The sequence below is a fragment of the Coffea arabica genome, chromosome 11e (assembly GCF_036785885.1).
Source record: "Coffea arabica cultivar ET-39 chromosome 11e, Coffea Arabica ET-39 HiFi, whole genome shotgun sequence".
NCBI classification, from domain to species: domain Eukaryota; kingdom Viridiplantae; phylum Streptophyta; class Magnoliopsida; order Gentianales; family Rubiaceae; genus Coffea; species Coffea arabica.
In genome coordinates, this window is record NC_092331.1 from 25,038,923 (window position 1) to 25,061,165 (window position 22,243).

The window sequence follows — 22,243 nt, forward strand, 5'->3', positions numbered from 1 at the left end:
CCATTGCCCCTTGTTACCGGTCGTCTCGAGCCAGAAGCGGACTCGGTCGGGCGATTAGGGACCTGGGTGAACGTTTCGGTATACTCGAGTATTACCTTGTAGGTTGGTGGAGCCTGGCCAAAAGCCAGGGACGGGGTGAATGAATGAATGAATGAATGAACGAGGGGTTTTATTTATACAAAATGCATTTTCAAATGATTGAAGGTAGGGGAATGAAAGGAGAATGAATGAATGAACGAATGAACGAATGGCTCCTTGTGAGCCCGTATCCTTTTAATGAATGTGTTTATCGCTTTATTGGTACTTGTATCTTGAATTGTTGTTTATATGTATTGAATGCATTGATTCTCTTGTTGCCTATGTGTACGGAACCTCACTGAGCTTTCCAGCTCATTCCTTTAGTTTTTTTGTTTTCCTTAGTAGGGGAAGCCGTGCAAGGATGAGAGCCTGTATAGACTAGCTGGGTCTAGCTCTTGATTTTCTTTTGTTATGGTTCTCGCCCCAATGCTTGGTGGGCTGGTTGTATGGAGAATGGAGAACCTTTGTACATAAGTTGTATTGCTTTTGGGATGGCTATGTATATAAGTTTACATTTAAGTTTGGAATTATTGTTATTTCGATTGTTTTGTGGGTTTTATTGTCTTTTCTTATAGTGACTGACTGAGTCCCGGCGAGAGCTGGGCAGGCGGCCGCTGAACCCTCTGGTTCGCCTTAGGGGGAGGTGGGGCCGTTACAAGTTTCTAGTGCAATCAGGTCAAAAATTCAATATACTAAACCAGAACCGCAAAAACAGGTTCAGCAACCGCATTCTGGTTCAAACATCATAAATCAGGCTACCTAAGTCCAAATCAAGTGATTCCAAAGCCATCCAAAAGCTAAGATACAAGTATACAATTCATAAGTAGACATCAACAACCAAATCAGAAGCATTCCCTACGAAAATAACCAATTACAGACGCAAATATCAAATTCGGGTAGAAACAGGGAAGCACGGGTATTTCAGTGTTTTCACAAGCTACGTTGCTCCGATTGACCTGAAATTTTGTAGGAATCTATAAATAATCATTCTCTACAACTTTCATGTTTTTAGCTAAGGCCAATTCGGCCTCTAACTAGGTCCAACAGTGCCGGGCATAATGGTGAGAATTGGAACCCTAATCAGGAATGTTTGCTTCAAACCATAAATTTTCCACTAATCCTTACAATTATCATACCAAAGCTTCATTCTAACCCATACTAGACCATAATACATGGCCAATCAACATGAAAAATATAAAAACAGAAAAATTATGCATAAAATCAAAAATTCATCAAACACCACCCAAAGTCATGAAAACCTCCACAAAATCACTTAACTAACCTTCACAAGTCATGAATTCACCATTATTGGAAACAAACAATGAATATTTACACACCATACCTTGATAACTCACAAAAGGTAGTAGCTTAAGTCTCTTGCTTCCAAAACAACTCCACCAACTTCCTCAATCCTACCTAGCTAGAGGTTTGTATGGAATAATTTCAAGTTTGGATGGTTGGATTGTAAGATTTATGCAAGAAATGGAAGTTGAAGGTTGAAGCTTTCTTTCTTTTCTTTCACCATGGAATTCGGCCAAGGAGCTTGTAAAGAAGATGAATTTTGGGTCAATTGTTTTGGTGATTTAGTAAAGGTAATAAAATGGTCAAAGTCCACCCTTGAGTAAGAAAGTGACACTTGTCACCTTTTAGACTTAGAGTTATCCTTTTGTCTCTCCAATGATCCTCCATCTAGGTAACCTCTAATTGTCTCTTATCACCAAGTACATTAATCCCTGGATACTAAACGTAACCTAATCGGCCGAATTTCATCGAACTTACCACACTAGTGGGTCCCACATTCGATATACACTCTTAATTTCACATGAACTAACTTATACTAGAAAAATGATTTAAAAACTATATTTGCTCATAAAAATTATCTGGGGAATTTTCTAATAAAGAAAAGGTATAAAAGTGTGCAATTAAATAAAATAAAGCCTAGAAATTCGGAAAATTTTCGGGTCCTCACACTCTCTTCCCCTTAAGAAATTTCGTCCTCGAAATTTTTACCTTCATTTGCCTCGGACGAGTCCGGAACTGTTTGGTTGCCTAACGCATAAATTTTTGCTGGCCCACCAGTTCGGTTCCCTCTTTCATTTGCTTGTTTTGTTTTAGCTCCCTCTAGTTGCGGAATACTACCTCCGCGTGACTGTCTCCGCGGACAGTTGCTAACTTGGTGCTCACCACTCCCACAAATCAAGCACTTCCGCCCTTTCCCCCAACAATCGTTCTCGGTATGATTGGCCTTTCCGCAATAGCCACAAGTCAAGTAGGAAGCCATTTTTTGGCTTTCTGGAGAAGTCTCCCCATATCCGGTTTGGCTTCCTTTGGTAGACCTTTCATTTCCCGCCCCTACTGTCCATGGCGGGTAGGACAAAAAGTTCACTTTCTGCATTTTAGAAGGTGCTGTTGATTCACTAGGAGGTTCTTCAATCACACTACCAACTGCACCTCTTTTCCGAGTTTGGGAGGCTTTTACTTGTGCCTTTGCATTCTCGATTCGTTGAGCCTTCTCAAGGGCCTCCGTAAAGGTATTCACTTGCGCCGCGGCTAACGCCTCTTGGATGTCCAAATTCAGTCCCTGTATAAACCGTCTTACTCTGCGCCGTTCAGTGGCTACCAGTTCAGAAGCAAACTTGGATAATCTTGTAAATTTTGTTTCATATTCGGCCACACTTAACGTTCCCTGGCGTAACCCAATAGACTCCTCCTCCCTCCTTTCTTGGACTAAAGGTGGAAGGTACTTCTCGTTAAATTCTCTTATGAAGTTTGCCCATGTCCAGATGGTCTGTTCTCTTTCCCACTTTGCTCTAATTACGTTCCACCATGATCGGGCCGGTCCTTCAAATTGAAATACTGCAAAGTTCCCTTGCCTTTGCTCAGTGTAGTTTAGGGCTGTGAAGATATTAACCATGGTTTCTACCCATTGTTCAGCCACGTACGGATCGGGCCCTCCAAGGAATTTTGGCGGAGCAAACTTCTGGAACCTTTCAAGAGCCTTATCATCGCCCATCTCAGGGTTCCGATTTTAGATTACGGGTATTTGGCCTTGTTGATCCACCAGTCTTGCCAAGATATCCGTCATCTGTTGCATTGTCGTTGCCATTTGGTCTCCAGTCGCAGCTCTTGATCCCTGCCCTTGCTCGGCTGACGTTTCCCATTCCCCTCTTGATTCCGGGGTCCGCTCAGTTCCCCGGCCTCGACCACGTCCACGACTACGTCTCCCGTCCATAGATATGTTTTTCCCTCTCTCTTTTCTTTTCTTTTCCCCAAAAGGTATGTTAGTGAATAAACACAGTAAATTAACTAAGCACCAATTCCAACATACCAAATACACAAGTAAACATAACACGCCAGATCAACGAGGCAGATAATAAAATACACAAATACACATGCTAACGTCATGTAGTAGCCATATATGGGTGCATTAAAAGAAAAGGGATACGTTGTCCCACACCCTGTTAACCCCGTCCGGTCTCTCACGTTACTTTCTATCCAACTAGATGTCCATTGGCCTCTTGTGCACATTCTAGCCAGACAAAGCCTGTTCATGTCCCAAAATGCAAATCTCTAATACTGGGCATCGCCGCAACTCTAAAGTACTCGGGCACGAGAATCCGAAATAAGACAATTCACATCTCGAGCTGGCCAGTCCCAAGAGTAAACCATCTACAATCGAAATTCCTCCTAGACGTACCTATCTATGATCCTCAGATACCACAAGAAAAGTTAAGGCCTATCACATTCACAATTCAAAGCTTAGGCTCAAACGAGCACTTAGTCCTTCATACCTATGCACCACTCAGTCCAGGCTCACTCCGCGCAGAGACTACGCGATGCAGGCTCTGATACCAACTGTGACAGCCCCACCTCCCCCTAAGGCGAACCAAAGGGTTCGGCGGGCCGCCTGCCCAACTCTCGCTGGGACTCAGTCGTTCACTCACACAAATCAGAAATAAAACCACAAGAAAGAGCAAAACGAGGATCCAAAACTTAAAACAAAGCTTATATACATTGCTATCTCAGAAAGAAGTACAACCGTCGAGAATACAAAAGTTATCAAGTCACCATACAACCAGCCCGTGCCAAGCACTAGGGCGAGAACTAAAACAAAACCAAAACTAGACTCAGCCAGTAGATACAGAGCTCTCACCCTTGCTCGCCTTCCCCTGTTAAGGAAAACAAAACTAAACGGATGAGCTAAAAACTCAGTGAGGTTCCGAACATAGAATCAAGCCATAAATCAAACAATAAGTCAAGAAACATTTACAACATGTACAATAAACCATACATGAAAAGGATACGTTCGTTCGTTCATTAGTTCGTTCGTTCGTTCTCCTGCCATTCCCCTTTCCTTCATTCATTTGAAAATGCATTTTTCGTTTATACATAAAACCCTCGTTCGTTCGTTCGTTCGTTCATTTCATTCACCCTCTCCTGGACATTGGCCAGGGTTCACCAACCTCCACCAACCTACAAGGTAATACTCGAGTATACCAAACGTTCACCCAATTCATCATATCGCCCGACCGAGTCCGCTTCTGGCTCGAGTCGATCGGTAATAAGGGGCAGTGGCCAGTTCAGCCAAAAGGCTTACATTCATGCACAAGCAACATTTCAATCGTTCAATCATTGAAAAGTTCACAATCATTTAGGCTGAGTGCGATAAAGTACACACTCGCTTAGAAAACTCATTTTGGCTAATCATTGAAAGCGTTTAACATGTTATCAGTCATATATACAAGCCATATAATCAAGAAACATAACAAACAAGGAACACTCACCGAATTATGCTAAATAACGTCCAAAAAGTCCTATCGGATCTTACCCTCGGTCACCGAGAAAACCAATGATTCAACGAGAAAGAATATTACAATTCGTCTAGCAAAACAAGTAAGTGGAATCAAGGAACTCGACTAGTTACGAGTAAAACGGATAAAAGTGACTTTAAAGTGAAAAATAACCATTTGGATCTGTGGACGGAAATAACTAGGGTGTCATAAACCAAACTCAAAGGGTTATAACAGTTCCAATGGAAAACACTTGAATCAAAGTCAAGTCGGAATCCAACTAGATAGGCTCAGAAATATTATTTTTCGGAATCGTGTATGTGGTTCAAAATCGATATACATTCAAGTAGGTATTATGACCTACATGTCTTGACTGAGAAAACCTTAGGTCATACATCGTTATTTTGGTATGAAGTAGTAAATAAACATTTGAAGGTTCAAATGGAAAAGGTATCATGTTTTAAGATGGAAAACGGGCATAGTATTTGCCAAACGAAAATATACAAGTTCAAATAGAAGCTTAGCCCTTGAGCGAAAATTTGGGCAGCACGCCCTTTGTATTTTCCTATTTCCAGCCATTTATGGCGTCATTATTTTTCTTATTCAAACCCAAAGGTACACACACAACAATTTAATTTCAATAGCCGTTCAGTAAGCTCCAAGTAGTACAAGTACAATTCAAGTTAGGGAAAAGTCCGGAAATGAAAGTTAAGCTCTAACCATAAAAACAGTTTTGACATCATTTTACGGTTTTGGCACCATTGGCACTACGATTATCGGATGGAGGTGCAAGATACAGCGTTTCGAAGCTAAGAGATAGTACTACAATGTTGAAGAAGGCTACTCAGTCCAGTTTCTAGTGCAATCAGGTCAAAAATTCAATATACTAAACCAGAACCGCAAAAACAGGTTCACCAACCGCATTCTGGTTCAAACATCATAAGTCAGGCTACCTAAGTCCAAATCAAGTGATTCCAAAGCCATCCAAAAGTATACAATTCATAAGTAGACATCAACAACCAAATCAGAAGCATTCCCAACCAAAATAACCAATTACAGACGCAAATATCAAATTCGGGTAGAAACAGGGCAGCAGGGGTATTTCAGTCTTTTCATGGGCTACGTTACTCCGATTGACCTGAGATTTTGAAGGAATCTATAAATCATCATTCTATACAACTTTCATGTTTTGAGCTAAGGCCAATTCGGCCTCTAACTAGGTCCAACAGTGCCGGGCAGAATGGTGAGAATTGGAACCCTAATCTGGAATTTTTGCTTCAAACCAGAAATTTTCCACTAATCCTTACAATTATCATACCAAAGCTTCATTCTAACCCATAATAGACTATCATACATGGCCAATCAACATGAAACATATAAAAACAGAAAAATTATTGCATAAAATCAAAAATTCATCAAACACCACCAAAAGTCATGAAAACCTCCACAAAATCACTTAACTAACCTTCACAAGTCATGAATTCACCATTATTGGAAACAAACAATGAATATTTACACACCATACCTTGATAACTCACAAAAGGTAGTAGCTTAAGTCTCTTGCTTCCAAAACAACTCCACCAACTTCCTCAATCCTACCTAGCTAGAGGTTTGTATGGAATAATTTCAAGTTTGGATGGTTGGATTGTAAGATTTATGCAAGAAATGGAAGTTGAAGGTTGAAGCTTTCTTTCTTTTCTCTCACCATGGAATTCGGCCAAGGAGCTTGTGAAGAAGATGAATTTTGGGTCAATTGTTTTGGTGATTTAGTAAAGGTAATAAAATGGTCAAAGTCCACCCTTGAGTAAGAAAGTGACACTTGTAATCTTTTAGACTTAGAGTTATCCTTTCGTCTCTCCAATGATCCTCCATCTAGGTAACCTCTAATTGTCTCTTATCACCTAGTACATTAATCCCTGGATACTAAACGTAACCTAATCGGCCGAATTTCATCGAACTTACCACACTAGTGGGTCCCACATTCGATATACACTCTTAATTTCACATGAACTAACTTATACTAGAAAAATGATTTAATTGCTCATAAAAATTATCTGAGGAATTTTCTAATAAAGAAAAGGTATAAAAGTGTGCAATTAAATAAAATAAAGCCTAGAAATTCAGAAAATTTTCGGGTCCTCACACTCTCTTCCCCTTAAGAAATTTCGTCCTCGAAATTTTTACCTTCATTTGCCTCAGACGAGTCCGGAACTGCTTGGTTGCCTAACGTATAAATTTTTGCTGGCCCACCAGTTCGGTTCCCTCTTTCATTTGCTTGTTTTGTTTTAGCTCCCTCCAGTTGCGGAATACTACCTCCGCGTGACTGTCTCCGCGGACAGTTGCTAACTTGGTGCTCACCACTCCCACAAATCAAGCACTTCCGCCCTTTCCGCCAACAATCGTTCTCGGTATGATTGGCCTTTCCGCAATAGCCACAAGTCAAATAGGAAGCCATGTTTTGGCTTTCTGGAGAAGTCTCCCCATATCCGGTTTGGCTTCCTTTGGTAGACCTTTCATTTCCCGCCCCTACTGTCCATGGCAGGTAGGACAAAAAGTTCACTTTCTGCATTTTAGAAGGTGCTATTGAGTCACTAGGAGGTTCTTCAATCACACTACCAACTGCACCTCTTTTCCGAGTTTGGGAGGCTTTTACTTGTGCCTTTGCATTCTCGATTCGTTGAGCCTTCTCAAGGGTCTCCGTAAAGGTATTCACTTGCGCCGCGGCTAACGCCTCTTGGATGTCCAAATTCAGTCCCTGTATAAACCGTCTTACTCTGCGCCGTTCAGTGGCTACCAGTTCAGAAGCAAACTTGGATAATCTTGTAAATTTTGTTTCATATTCGGCCACACTTAACGTTCCCTGGCGTAACCCAATAGACTCCTCCTCCCTCCTTTCTTGGACTAAAGGTGGAAGGTACTTCTCGTTAAATTCTCTTATGAAGTTTGCCCATGTCCAGATGGTCTGTTCTCTTTCCCACTTTGCTCTAATTACGTTCCACCATGATCGGGCCGGTCCTTCAAATTGAAATACTGCAAAGTTCCCTTGCCTTTGCTCAGTGTAGTTTAGGGCTGTGAAGATATTAACCATGGTTTCTACCCATTGTTCAGCCACGTACGGATCGGGCCCTCCAAGGAATTTTGGCGGAGCAAACTTCTGGAACCTTTCAAGAGCCTTATCCTCGCCCATCTCAGGGTTCCGATTTTGGATTACGGGTATTTGGCCTTGTTGATCCACCAGTCTTGCCAAGATATCCGTCATCTGTTGCATTGTCGTTGCCATTTGGTCTCCAGTCGCAGCTCTTGATCCCTGCCCTTGCTCGGCTGACGTTTCCCTTTCTCCTCTTGATTCCGGGGTCCGCTCAGTTCCCCGGCCTCGACCACGTCCACGACTACGTCTCCCGTCCAAAGATATGTTTTTCCCTCTCTCTTTTCTTTTCTTTTCCCCAAAAGGTATGTTAGTGAGTAAACACAGTAAATTAACTAAGCACCAATTCCAACATACCAAATACACAAGTAAACATAACACGCCAGATCAAGGAGGCAGATAATCAAATACACAAATACACATGCTAACGTCATGTAGTAGCCATATATGGGTGCATCAAAAGAAAAGGGATACGTTGTCCCACACCCTGTTAACCCCGTCCGGTCTCTCACGTTACTTTCTATCCAACTAGATGTCCATTGGCCTCTTGTGCACATTCTAGCCAGACAAAGCCTGTTCATGTCCCAAAATGCAAATATCTAATACTGGGCATCGCCGCAACTCTAAAGTACTCGGGCACGAGAATCCGAAATAAGACAATTCACATCTCGAGCTGGCCAGTCCCAAGAGTAAACCATCTACAATCGAAATTCCTCCTAGACGTATCTATCTATGATCCTCAGATACCACAAGAAAAGTTAAGGCCTATCACATTCACAATTCAAAGCTTAGGCTCAAACGAGCACTTAGTCCTTCATACCTATGCACCACTCAGTCCAGCTCACTCCGCGCAGAGACCAAGCGAAGCAGGCTCTGATACCAACTGTGACAGCCCCACCTCCCCCTAAGGCGAACCAAAGGGTTCGGCGGGCCGCCTGCCCAGCTCTCGCTGGGACTCAGTCGTTCACTCACACAAATCAGAAATAGAACCACAAGAAAGAGCAAAACGAGGATCCAAAACTTAAAACAAAGCTTATATACATTGCTATCTCAGAAAGAAGTACTACCGTCGAGAATACAAAAGTTCTCAAGTCACCATACAACCAGCCCGTGCCAAGCACCAGGGCGAGAACTAAAACAAAACCAAAACTAGACCCAACCAGTAGATACAGAGCTCTCGCCCTTGCTCGCCTTCCCCTGTTAAGGAAAACAAAACTAAAGGGATGAGCTAAAAACTCAGTGAGGTTCCGAACATAGAATCAAGCCATAAATCAAACAATAAGTCAAGAAACATTTACAACATGTACAATAAACCATACATGAAAAGGATACGTTCGTTCGTTCATTCGTTCGTTCGTTCGTTCTCCTGTCATTCCCCTTTCCTTCATTCATTTGAAAATGCATTTTTCGTTTGTACATAAAACCCTCGTTCGTTCGCTCGTTCGTTCATTTCATTCACCCTCTCCTGGACATTGGCCAGGCTCCACCAACCTCCACCAACCTACAAGGTAATACTCGAGTATACCAAACGTTCACCCAGTTCACCATATCGCCCGACCGAGTCCGCTTCTGGCTCGAGTCGATCGATAACAAGGGGCAGTGGCCAGTTCAGCCAAAAGGCTTACATTCATGCACAAGTAACATTTCAATCGTTCAATCATTGAAAAGTTCACAATCATTTAGGCTGAGTGCGATAAAGTACACACTCGCTTGGGAAACTCGTTTTGGCTAATCATTGAAAGCGTTTAACATGTTATCAGTCATATATACAAGCCATATAATCAAGAAACATAACATACAAGGAACACTCACCGAATTATGCTAAATAACGTCCAAAATGTCCTATCGGAAAAGGTCCAAAATGCTAAATAAACATTTGAAGGTTCAAATGGAAAAGGTATCATGTTTTAAGATGGAAAACGGGCATAGTATTTGCCAAACGAAAATATACATGTTCAAATAGAAGCTTAGCCCTTGAGCGAAAATTTGGGCAGCACGCCCTTTGTATTTTCCTATTTCCAGCCATTTATGGCTTCATTATTTTTCTTATTCAAACCCAAAGGTACACACACAAAAATTTAATTTCAATAGCCGTTCAGTAAGCTCCAAGTAGTACAAGTACAATTCAAGCTAGGGAAAAGTCCGGAAATGAAAGTTAAGCTCTAACCATAAAAACAGTTTTGACATCATTTTACGGTTTTGGCACCATTGGCACTACGATTATCGGATGGAGGTACAAGTTACACCGTTTAGAAGCTAAGAGATAGTACTACAATGTTGAAGAAGGCTACTCAGTCCAGTTTCTAGTGCAATCAGGTCAAAAATTCAATATACTAAACCAGAACCGCAAAAACAGGTTCACCAACCGCATTCTGGTTCAAACATCATAAGTCAGGCTACCTAAGTCCAAATCAAGTGATTCCAAAGCCATCCAAAAGCTAAGATACAAGGATACAATTCATCAGTAGACATAAACAACCAAATCAGAAGCATTCCCAACCAAAATAACCAATTACAGACGCAAATATCAAATTCGGGTAGAAACAGGGCAGCAGGGGTATTTCAGTCTTTTCACAAGCTACGTTGCTCCGATTGACCTGAAATTTTGTAGGAATCTATAAATCATCATTCTATACAACTTTCATGTTTTGAGCTAAGGCCAATTCGGCCTCTAACTAGGTCCAACAGTGTCGGGCAGAATGGTGAGAATTGGAACCCTAATCTGGAATTTTTGCTTCAAACCAGAAATTTTCCACTAATCCTTACAATTATCATACCAAACCTTCATTCTAACCCATACTAGACCATCATACATGGCCAATCAACATGAAACATATAAAAACAGAAAAATTATGCATAAAATAAAAAATTCATCAAACACCACCAAAAGTCATGAAAACCTCCACAAAATCACTTAACTAACCTTCACAAGTCATGAATTCACCATTATTGGAAACAAACAATGAATATTTACACACCATACCTTGATAACTCACAAAATGTAGTAGCTTAAGTCTTTTGCTTCCAAAACAACTCCACCAACTTCCTCAATCCTACCTAGCTAGAGGTTTGTATGGAATAATTTCAAGTTTGGATGGTTGGATTGTAAGATTTATGCAAGAAATGGAAGTTGAAGGTTGAAGCTTTCTTTCTTTTCTCTCACCATGGAATTCGGCCAAGGAGCTTGTGAAGAAGATGAATTTTGGGTCAATTGTTTTGGTGATTTAGTAAAGGTAATAAAATGGTCAAAGTCCACCCTTGAGTAAGAAAGTGTGTGACGGCCCCACCTCCCCCTAAGGCGAACCAGAGGGTTCGGCGGGCCGCCTGCCCAGCTCTCGCCGGGACTCAGTCGTTCACTATATTCCTCAAACAGATTACAAGATCAAACTCAAATATTACAATATAAATCTCCAATATACATCAAATTCCCCAAGAATTACATGTCATAAGCGAAGCGGAAACAATTCCCAACTATACATAAAATGATTCCAAATCGAAACTGTACAAGATATAGGCCATCCAGACATGTGAATAAGCACAACAAGTCCTTCCTTCGCTTTGAGCCCTGTGGAGGGGAATAAAAATATTTTTTTGGGGTGAGCTAGAAGCTCAGCGAGTAACCAGTAAAATCATTAAACAAATATATTTCACAATGTTGCATTTCGATCATTTCAATGATGTCATGATTCAGAGATCAAATGTTCGTTTAGTGCTCTCGTGAGCCAGTGAAATCACAGCACTTGAACACCCAACGCTCAAATAGATCGTTTAACATTAACATTAACATTAGGAGGGAGCCCCTTTTTGAGCTCCGTAGCCATTTGCTGTGACGACCCTACCTCCCCCTAAGGCGTACCAAAGAGTTCGGCGGACCGCCTGCCCAGCTCTCGCCAGGACTCACTCACTATCTCAATCGAGTCATGTACACACATCCATGAACCATAAATAACATTCACAATTCAAGCTTATAATTTACATTGATAGAAATCGAGGTACAAAGCCTCAATACACCAAACTAGTTCAAAACGTATACAATCCAAGTACAACATGTTCCATTCGAGGAATAGCGCGAGTACAAGACCAAAAGTCAAAAGTCAAAACAAAAGGCTACGCTAGTCTTTTACAAGTCTCACGCGTCACTCGTACCCCCTGTAAGGAAAACAAATAGCGTGGTATGAGCTAAAAGCCCAGTGAGGTTCCAAATAGCAAATTGACCATTATTTATAAGTAGAAGTTTTCGATATAGCAAAGTAACGAGCATGAAGAGTTCATAAAAGTGAGCAATCTCAAAATGAGCGAGTGTAAAAGTTTTCAGAAGACACTATAATCCAATAAACAATAATCATTCCAAAGCATAAGGATACGGATGGCTCTCAGGAGCCAACTTCCATTCATCATCAGGAGCTTGATCACATAGTAGTTGACACTCCGTCAACTTTCAAGTAAAGGAACCAATCCAGTAGAACACCACTTACACTACTCTCCGTCCACCATTCACACCCCCTACTGGGCCCAAAATCCTCAATAAACACGGGTGGTAATACTCGAGTATACCGATTAGTCGAGGAGATATCACTCCACTCGGCAAAGCAAGAGACCCAGGGCTCGTTACCCAATCGACCAAGCCCCTGCCGGCCCGACTAGAGTAACTCGCCACAGGGTGTCTGGAATTTCAGGGAGTGCGCACATCATAATAAGTATGTCAAATCAATTGCAACAATAAACAAGTGTATATCATGTAAGGGCAAGTGCGATAAAGTACACTCTTGACCTAACAATTCACGCATGTGACATGTAATCATATTGGCACGTATCAAGTACAAGTATCAAGTTCAATTCAGTATTTGAAAGCACTCACCAAAAGATATAGTGCTTTTACTGGTCACTTTCAGGTTATACTCCGAGTTCGGAGTCCAAATCTGCGATAAAACTCAATTTGAGAACTTTGAAACATGACTAGAGTTCGAAACTTAGACGTTTCGTTCAATAAGAATCAAGAAATTGAAATTCACTCGGACAGTAGTCATGAAACACTTGCTTGCTTTTTAAACGATAAAGCTTTGTAACATTTATACTTGAAATTGTCATGTGAGTCGAGAGTACAAGGAAAACGTACTTCGAGCAATCATTATTTCATTTCCCAAGGGTACAAGTTCGGCCAAGTCTTAACGTATAACACTCAAGAAACATAGTAGCAAAGGTACTCGCTAGTTCAAGTGATAATCACTTAACCTTCACTCAAGTCGCTAATATAGTTTTCTAATCCTCGAGCGTAAATTTGGGCGGCATGCCCTTTGTGTTTACCTAATTTTCCAGCCATTTAGGCTTCATTGTTTTTCTCAACCACAACCCAACATCACATAAATAAGAAATTCATGACAAGAGCCGTTCCATAGGCTCACAATATCATAATAATAAGATTCACAACAATAGCAAGTGCAGAAATGCAATCTAGCACAAAACAGATTTGACGTATGAATGCGGAAATAACATATCCGAGGCTACGCTTATCGGATTGAGGCGTAACCTATGCCGTTTCGAAGCTAAGACTCAGGGATACAGTGTTCATGAAGGTCACTTAGTCCAGTTTCTAATGTAACTTGGTCAAATTCTCGCATTACTAAACCAGAAACCAATTCGTCGGCTGATTAATCACATTACACTGTAATGGACATAACTCAGTGTACAAAAGTCCAAATCAGGTGTTCTTAGAGGCATTTGAAAGCCAAGACAGAATACTACAAATTTCATGTTTTGGTAAAGAGCTAAATCAGAACGGATCCTAATAAAAAACGTGATAAACTGGACTGAACTGATGAAACGGACTGCTGGGAAAATACTTAAAACAGTAAGGGTATTTTGGACTTTTCACGACCTACGTTGCTCCGATTGAGCTGAAATTTTGTAGGCACCTATAAAATACCATTCTCTACAACTTTCCTTCTTTGACCTAAGGCAAATCGGCCTCTAGCATACAGATACAAATTGGGACAGAATGTTGGGCAAATTTTCCAGATTCTGGAATTTCTAGTTTTTAGTGGAACTTTCCTTAATTTCTTGGTCTAATCACTACCAAAGCCTCTCTTATAACCTTAATTTCAACATATATACATCATACCTTAATTTGGGCAGAAATTCCTCAAGCCCTAGTTCATCAAATAAGAAAGGGAAAAACTTCTAAAACATGATAATCATCCATGATTCCACCACAAAATCAAGTTGCTAAGCTTAATTTAACAAGATTGAAAGTAAAATTTGGAGAGATAAGCTTTCTTACCTTGACTAGAGTTCACTAAGAGTAGCCCAAGCTTTCTCCTTCCAAAGTCTCACCACAAATCACTAACTAATCTAAGGTCCCCAACAATAGACAATTGTTCCATACTTAACAAGTCAATCCCCACAGTCCGAGAACCCTCTCCCGGCACGAGCTCAATAGGAGCTATGATACCATCTGTGACGACCCCACCTCCCCCTAAGGCGTACCAAAGAGTTCGGCGGACCGCCTGCCCAGCTCTCGCCAGGACTCACTCACTATCTCAATCGAGTCATGTACACACATCCATGAACCATAAATAACATTCACAATTCAAGCTTATAATTTACATTGATAGAAATCGAGGTACAAAGCCTCAATACACCAAACTAGTTCAAAACGTATACTATCCAAGTACAACATGTTCCATTCGAGGAATAGCGCGAGTACAAGACCAAAAGTCAAAAGTCAAAACAAAAGGCTACGCTAGTCTTTTACAAGTCTCACGCGTCACTCGTACCCCCTGTAAGGAAAACAAATAGCGTGGTATGAGCTAAAAGCCCAGTGAGGTTCCAAATAGCAAATTGACCATTATTTACAAGTACAAGTTTTCGATATAGCAAAGTAACGAGCATGAAGAGTTCATAAAAGTGAGCAATCTCAAAATGAGCGAGTGTAAAAGTTTTCAGAAGACACTATAATCCAATAAACAATAATCATTCCAAAGCATAAGGATACGGATGGCTCTCAGGAGCCAACTTCCATTCATCATCAGGAGCTTGATCACATAGTAGTTGACACTCCGTCAACTTTCAAGTAAAGGAACCAATCCAGTAGAACACCACTTACACTACTCTCCGTCCACCATTCACACCCCCTACTGGGCCCAAAATCCTCAATAAACACGGGTGGTAATACTCGAGTATACCGATTAGTCGAGGAGATATCACTCCACTCGGCAAAGCAAGAGACCCAGGGCTCGTTACCCAATCGACCAAGCCCCTGCCGGCCCGACTAGAGTAACTCGCCACAGGGTGTCTGGAATTCCAGGGAGTGCGCACATCATAATAAGTATGTCAAATCAATTGCAACAATAAACAAGTGTATATCATGTAAGGGCAAGTGCGATAAAGTACACTCTTGACCTAACAATTCACGCATGTGACATGTAATCATATTGGCACGTATCAAGTACAAGTATCAAGTTCAATTCAGTATTTGAAAGCACTCACCAAAAGATATAGTGCTTTTACTGGTCACTTTCAGGTTATACTCCGAGTTCGGAGTCCAAATCTGCGATAAAACTCAATTTGAGAACTTTGAAACATGACTAGAGTTCGAAACTTAGACGTTTCGTTCAATAAGAATCAAGAAATTGAAATTCACTCGGACAGTAGTCATGAAACACTTGCTTGCTTTTTAAACGATAAAGCTTTGTAACATTTATACTTGAAATTGTCATGTGAGTCGAGAGTACAAGGAAAACGTACTTCGAGCAATCATTATTTCATTTCCCAAGGGTACAAGTTCGGCCAAGTCTTAACGTATAACACTCAAGAAACATAGTAGCAAAGGTACTCGCTAGTTCAAGTGATAATCACTTAACCTTCACTCAAGTCGCTAATATAGTTTTCTAATCCTCGAGCGTAAATTTGGGCGGCATGCCCTTTGTGTTTACCTAATTTTCCAGCCATTTAGGCTTCATTGTTTTTCTCAACCACAACCCAACATCACATAAATAAGAAATTCATGACAAGAGCCGTTCCATAGGCTCACAATATCATAATAATAAGATTCACAACAATAGCAAGTGCAGAAATGCAATCTGGCACAAAACAGATTTGACGTATGAATGCGGAAATAACATATCCGAGGCTACGCTTATCGGATTGAGGCGTAACCTATGCCGTTTCGAAGCTAAGACTCAGGGATACAGTGTTCATGAAGGTCACTTAGTCCAGTTTCTAATGTAACTTGGTCAAATTCTCGCATTACTAAACCAGAAACCAATTCGTCGGCTGATTAATCACATTACACTGTAATGGACATAACTCAGTGTACAAAAGTCCAAATCAGGTGTTCTTAGAAGCATTTGAAAGCCAAGACAGAATACTACAAATTTCATGTTTTGGCAAAGAGCTAAATCAGAACGGATCCTAATAAAAAACGTGATAAACTGGACTGAACTGATGAAACGGACTGCTGGGAAAATACTTAAAACAGTAAGGGTATTTTGGACTTTTCACGACCTACGTTGCTCCGATTGAGCTGAAATTTTGTAGGCACCTATAAAATACCATTCTCTACAACTTTCCTTCTTTGACCTAAGGCAAATCGGCCTCTAGCATACAGATACAAATTGGGACAGAATGTTGGGCAAATTTTCCAGATTCTGGAATTTCTAGTTTTTAGTGGAACTTTCCTTAATTTCTTGGTCTAATCACTACCAAAGCCTCTCTTATAACCTTAATTTCAACATATATACATCATACCTCAATTTGGGCAGAAATTCCTCAAGCCCTAGTTCATCAAATAAGAAAGGGGAAAACTTCTAAAACATGATAATCATCCATGATTCCACCACAAAATCAAGTTGCTAAGCTTAATTTAACAAGATTGAAAGTAAAATTTGGAGAGATAAGCTTTCTTACCTTGACTAGAGTTCACTAAGAGTAGCCCAAGCTTTCTCCTTCCAAAGTCTCACCACAAATCACTAACTAATCACTCAAGGACAAGTTTAATCGGTTTGTTTTGTTTGATTTCTCACTTAGTTGTTGGATTGAAGAAGAAATGGAGTGTTTTCCTTTGGTGTTTTCCCTCTCCTTCCTCTCGGCCAGCAGCAGCAGAAATAAGGGGAAATTTGCTGAATTTTGGAGTTAAATGGATGGTCTTGGTCTTGGGTCAAGAAGCCTTGAGGTGGCGACAAGTGTCGCCACCACTACCTTCCATTTTTCTCTTTCTTTCCCTTACATTTCTAGCCTCATAATTTCGGTCAAACCAGCTGCAAATTAAGAAGATATTTGGCTCACAAGTCAATAAGCTTGTTTGGTAAGAAAAATGGTGGTCAAGTGGTGCGTTCAATCGGTAATGCGCGGGACCCGCCGGTTCGCGCCGTTTTTCTTAAAAACTCACGTACTAGTGTTTTTACTTCCCATTCACTAACCTTATATCATTGCTACTAATCACATATTATTTTTCACTTAAAAGTCACTTTTAATCCCCAAAATTAATCCTTACTCTGTACCGAAAATTCATCCGGCGAAAATCGCGAAAACCCTAATTCTGCTCCAAACTTGAAACCGAAGCGTAAAACTCTACTTTCTAGATTCATTTGCACTTATCATGGAATAATTGGATTGTAGGGCTTTAATAAATGATAATTTTCAACTAAAAAGAAATTTTTAAGAAAACGTGAGGAATTTTCCAATTCCAGTAATTAAATTAGGGTTTCAATTAAAATATGAGAGATTTATGAAAACCGGTTAGTCACAAGTAAACTAGGATTTTTGGCTACAATATTAGGGTTTCTAGTCTTTTTAAAACAAAAATAGGTTTTAAATCAAACCCAAAGAGATACACTTTAATATTTTCTTCACAAACAACCTCCTAATATTCGGGATGTTACAATCTCCCCTCCTTAAAAGAATTTCGTCCTCGAAATTCATACATGCACTTCGAATAACGTAGGGTATTTTCCTTATATATTCGTTTCCGGCTCTCAGGTCTCACTATAGCCAAAACTTAGGGAAACAATAGAAATCACGAATCGTACCTTCTACTATCTCTGTTGGTTCAGGTACTGCCTGTTGGTTCAAGGCATACGCTCTAGCTGGCACTCTTGGCTTAGTCTCTCCTACACTTGCTTGTTCAGGGTTTAGGCGTGATCTACGGGGACAGGTTGCAAGCTGGTGTTCGGTGCTACCACACCATAAACATTTTCCCGCCTTTCGCCAACAATCACTCTCCACGTGATTGGCCTTCCCACAGTACCCGCAAGGTACTTGAGGGGTTGAGGTCTGACCTCCTTGTGAGGCACCTCTTGCTTGGCCCCAGCCACGCGAAGCTCCTCTTGGAGTACTTTCCTTAGACGTCCTTGAAATTTTCTCACTACCATCTTCTCGACCTATCTTAGAAGGTGGCATATCTAAATCACTTTGTCCTTGCCTTTGACTTCCACCAGGCGCACCTCTTCTTTTTGCATGAAAAGCTCTCACTTGTGCCCTAGCAGTCTCTATCCTTAGGGCTTTCTCCAGCACCTCCGTGAATGTATTAATTTGGGCCGCCGCTAAGGCTTCTTGTAACTCCACATTCAGTCCTTGCACAAACCTCCGTACTTTTCTTTGCTCCGTACCTATCAGCTCGGGAGCAAATTTGGACAACTTTGTAAACTGAGTCTCATACTCAGTTACACTCAACATTCCTTGACGGAGTTTAATGAATTCGTCCTCTCTCCTCTCCTGCACGATGGGTGGAAGGTATTTTTCGTTGAAGTCCCGTACAAAGTTTAGCCAAGTCCATGCAGTTCTCTCTCTCTCCCACTTGGCCCTCACTACATTCCACCAAGCCCTAGCTGGCCTGATGTGTGCACGGATAGCGAGATGGATGGCGGCCCTGACTCAAGGCTTTCATAGAGATATTGAAGGCTTGGAAGGAGACAATCAAGTTATCTACACCATGATCCAAGCCCATGAAGAGTCAAGTTATCTACACCATGATCCAAGCCATGAAGAGTCAAGTGGGCCTCCAAGTGAGTTGGCCGAATAGGGCCTTAAGCCTTAGTGTTAGGAGTCTTAAGTTTAGATTAGTCCTTTTGTTAGCCATGGATTCGGCCCACCTTTGTCTAAGGATGGCCGAACCACTAGGCCCTTTTTATTGAGTCCATGGGTCGGCCCACCTTGTCCAAAGAGTGGCCGACCCTCTAGCCTTACGATATTAGGGTTTCATTAGTTTTGCCTATATAAAGGCTTGCTTTGTAAAGCATAAAGGGAGACGTTTTATCAATAAAGTTTTGCATATTTTCGATTCTTCTTGAGAGAGAGATTCGACCCCCTTTACTTGCTTTGGCAAGGGTTTTGAGCAGTCTTGCGTTCTGTCCTAGATTGTTCTACCGACCTATTCCCCTGGAGTATTCACCTTCATCGGAGTGTCGTCTACCGTCTTGAATCATATTGTGTCGTCCGTTTGGTTCTAGACCCCGCAATTCCAAGCGTTGGACATCCTCGCTAGATCCTTGGGCAAACGTGATAGGTGTCTCGAAACGTGTTGATCGAGGAACGTATCAGTTGGTATCAGAGCTTTGGTAGAGGTATCTTTCGTTATATCCATATTTTTCGTAGTTGTGTCGTAGAATTATTAGTACTTTCCGCTGCCTTGTTCAAAAAAAAAAAAAAAATCACTGTTCACCGACTGTTTATCGTTACTGTTCACCCGACACTGTTCATCGTTACTGTTCACCGATACTGTTCATCCGAATACAAATCTGTCCAGCCTTGTTGTTTGTGTTATCCAACTTGTTTACTTGGTTTTCAAATCTGGATTTTGGCAAAACTTGTTGGAATTTTGTGAATCTTGAAGAGAACTTACAATAATCTTGAGCTTCTTGAATTCTTGACCACAATCTTGAAATTTCTGAAGTTCCTGACAACTTCCTTGAAAGTTCTTGAAAGATCTTGGAGTTTTTGGTAGTTATTATTTGTGGACTTCCTTGTTTTGTGTCGTGGTTGATAGTTGTAGTCAAGAAAAAAAAAACAGAAAACAAAAACGAAAAGAAAAAGAAAGAAAAGAGGAATCGGTTGGCAAGAAAAAAAAAAGGAAAGGAAAGAAAGTGGCAATCGAATTGTTTTGAATAGGGAACCAAATCTGATTTGTGTAATCTTTCTTGGAGTAGAATTTGGAAGTTACCAAAAGTTGTTTCAAGAAGATTACCAAAGGTTGTTTCAAGAAGGTTACCAAAAGTTGTTTCAAGAAGATTACCAAAAGTTGTTTCAAGAAGGTTACCAAAAGTTGTTCAAGAGGAAAAGGATTTTCAAAGGGTTTCCAAAAACTAACTTGTTTCCAAAATCAATTAGGAAACTAAGTAAAGCACTTGGATAACTCTTTGTACTCACTTGGACACTCTCTCTCCTACCTTTTTAGGAAACTTTCCCAAACTCTCTCATCTATTTTTTTTGGAAACTTTCCTAAGGTCTCTCATCTATTTTTAGGAAACTTTCCTAAATTCTCTCATCCATTTTTTGGAAACTTTCCTAAATTCTCTCATCCATTTTTAGGAAATTTTCCTAAAACTCTCTCATCTATTTTTTGGAAACTTTCCTAAATTCTCTCATCCATTTTTTAGGAAACTCTCCTCAAATTCTCTCATCCATTTTTAGGACCTTTCCTATATTCTCTCATCCACTTTAGGAAACTCTCCTATATTCTCTCATCCACTTTAGGAAAATCTCCTATATTCTCTTCCTAGATTTTAGGAAACTTTCCTACATTTTCTCCTACATTTGCTCCTATATTTTCTCCTAGATTTTAGGAACACTTTCCTACATTTTCTCCTACATTCTTGTGGTTACACTTGTGGAAAGGTTGGTTACGGTTGTTGGACTTGAGCAGCATTTCTCAACTACCTAATCCAACAGGTAAAGGTATTTGGTAAGTCCATTAGAATGCTTCGAGAGATACACGAGGGATGAGCACATACACGTGAGCTTGTGTGACGTGAGGAATCTCCTTTTCTTTGCTTACCATTTTGGCAGGTCACGCACTCATGCCTAGAGAAGTTGCGTCTTACCGATACAACCAAGAATTCTTGGAGAATGAGCCTCTCAAGAGGAGGGGTCTCAAGATGCCTACTCACAAGTACTCTAGTTCCATGCAATCCAGTTCACAACATGGGTATCATTCACTCCGGGAGGAGATGCAACGCCACCGTGCTTTGTGTGTATATGAAAGGTATAAACAAGATTGTGATGAGTATGATGAGAAGGAGCAAAGAAGTTTGCACCGAACATCAAAATTGAGATCAACCTCAAGCAAACAAGATTCATCTACGAAGTGCCTTGACAATCAAGGCAAGGCGTTCGCGAACTCTCGAATTGAGGCAAAGCTTCGTGAATCAAAGGATAAATTCCGGAGTCGGACTGAAGCATTGATTGATGATATGATGGAAAGACTTAGCCAAGTGTTGGATTCACACTTGGATCAACTTACCCATGTGCCAACTGGTGGTGATAAGGGGAAAATTCAGTCTAGTCCCTCGTTGATTGAAGAGCCATGTACGAATGAGTTGCCACCGAGCCATGAACAAGAGCTAGCCAATAAAAATCCGAACTCAAGTGCAATAAATGAACAAATGTCCAAGAAGAATGAAGTGGGAAAAGGCAAGAATAATTTGGCCTTATTGCTGAGTAAAGAGGAGGAGTTGGCCATGTTCGCAAAAGTTGAAAGTGTGGACGTTTTGTTTGCTAACAAGCTAACATGTGTTGTGTTTAGTACCTCTTCTTTTGTGCAGATTAAACAAAGTCAAGTAGAGTTGGTCATGGCATGTTCCATTCCGAAGTCACTTGGACACTTTGCGAGTTTCCATGGAGTTTGTCTCCTAGGAGCTAAATCTCTTTGGTATCAATCCATGGAACAATCTCCATTCAAACCTGTCCGCGCCATGGGAGGAGTCATTCGAGCCCATTATTTTGACGAGAAGTATTGTAAAGCTATCCAAAATTTTCCAACTACGACTAAAGAGTTGCAGCCTGATTTCATGCTTGTTCCAACTGCGTGTTACGCGAATGCATGTGATTCGTATGGGGTGAATTTCACTTCATTCTTGCCGCTTATGTTGGGTGATGCCCGCAAGGGTGTCAATCAAGATCCGAGTGCTGTTCTTACCTCACTAGTTCATGTTTCTATGGATGTGCAACACGGGTGGCTCAGTATCCCACCTCCAGAGTGGCAAGTTGTGCCGATTCAGTGCCTAGGGCTAAATTACAC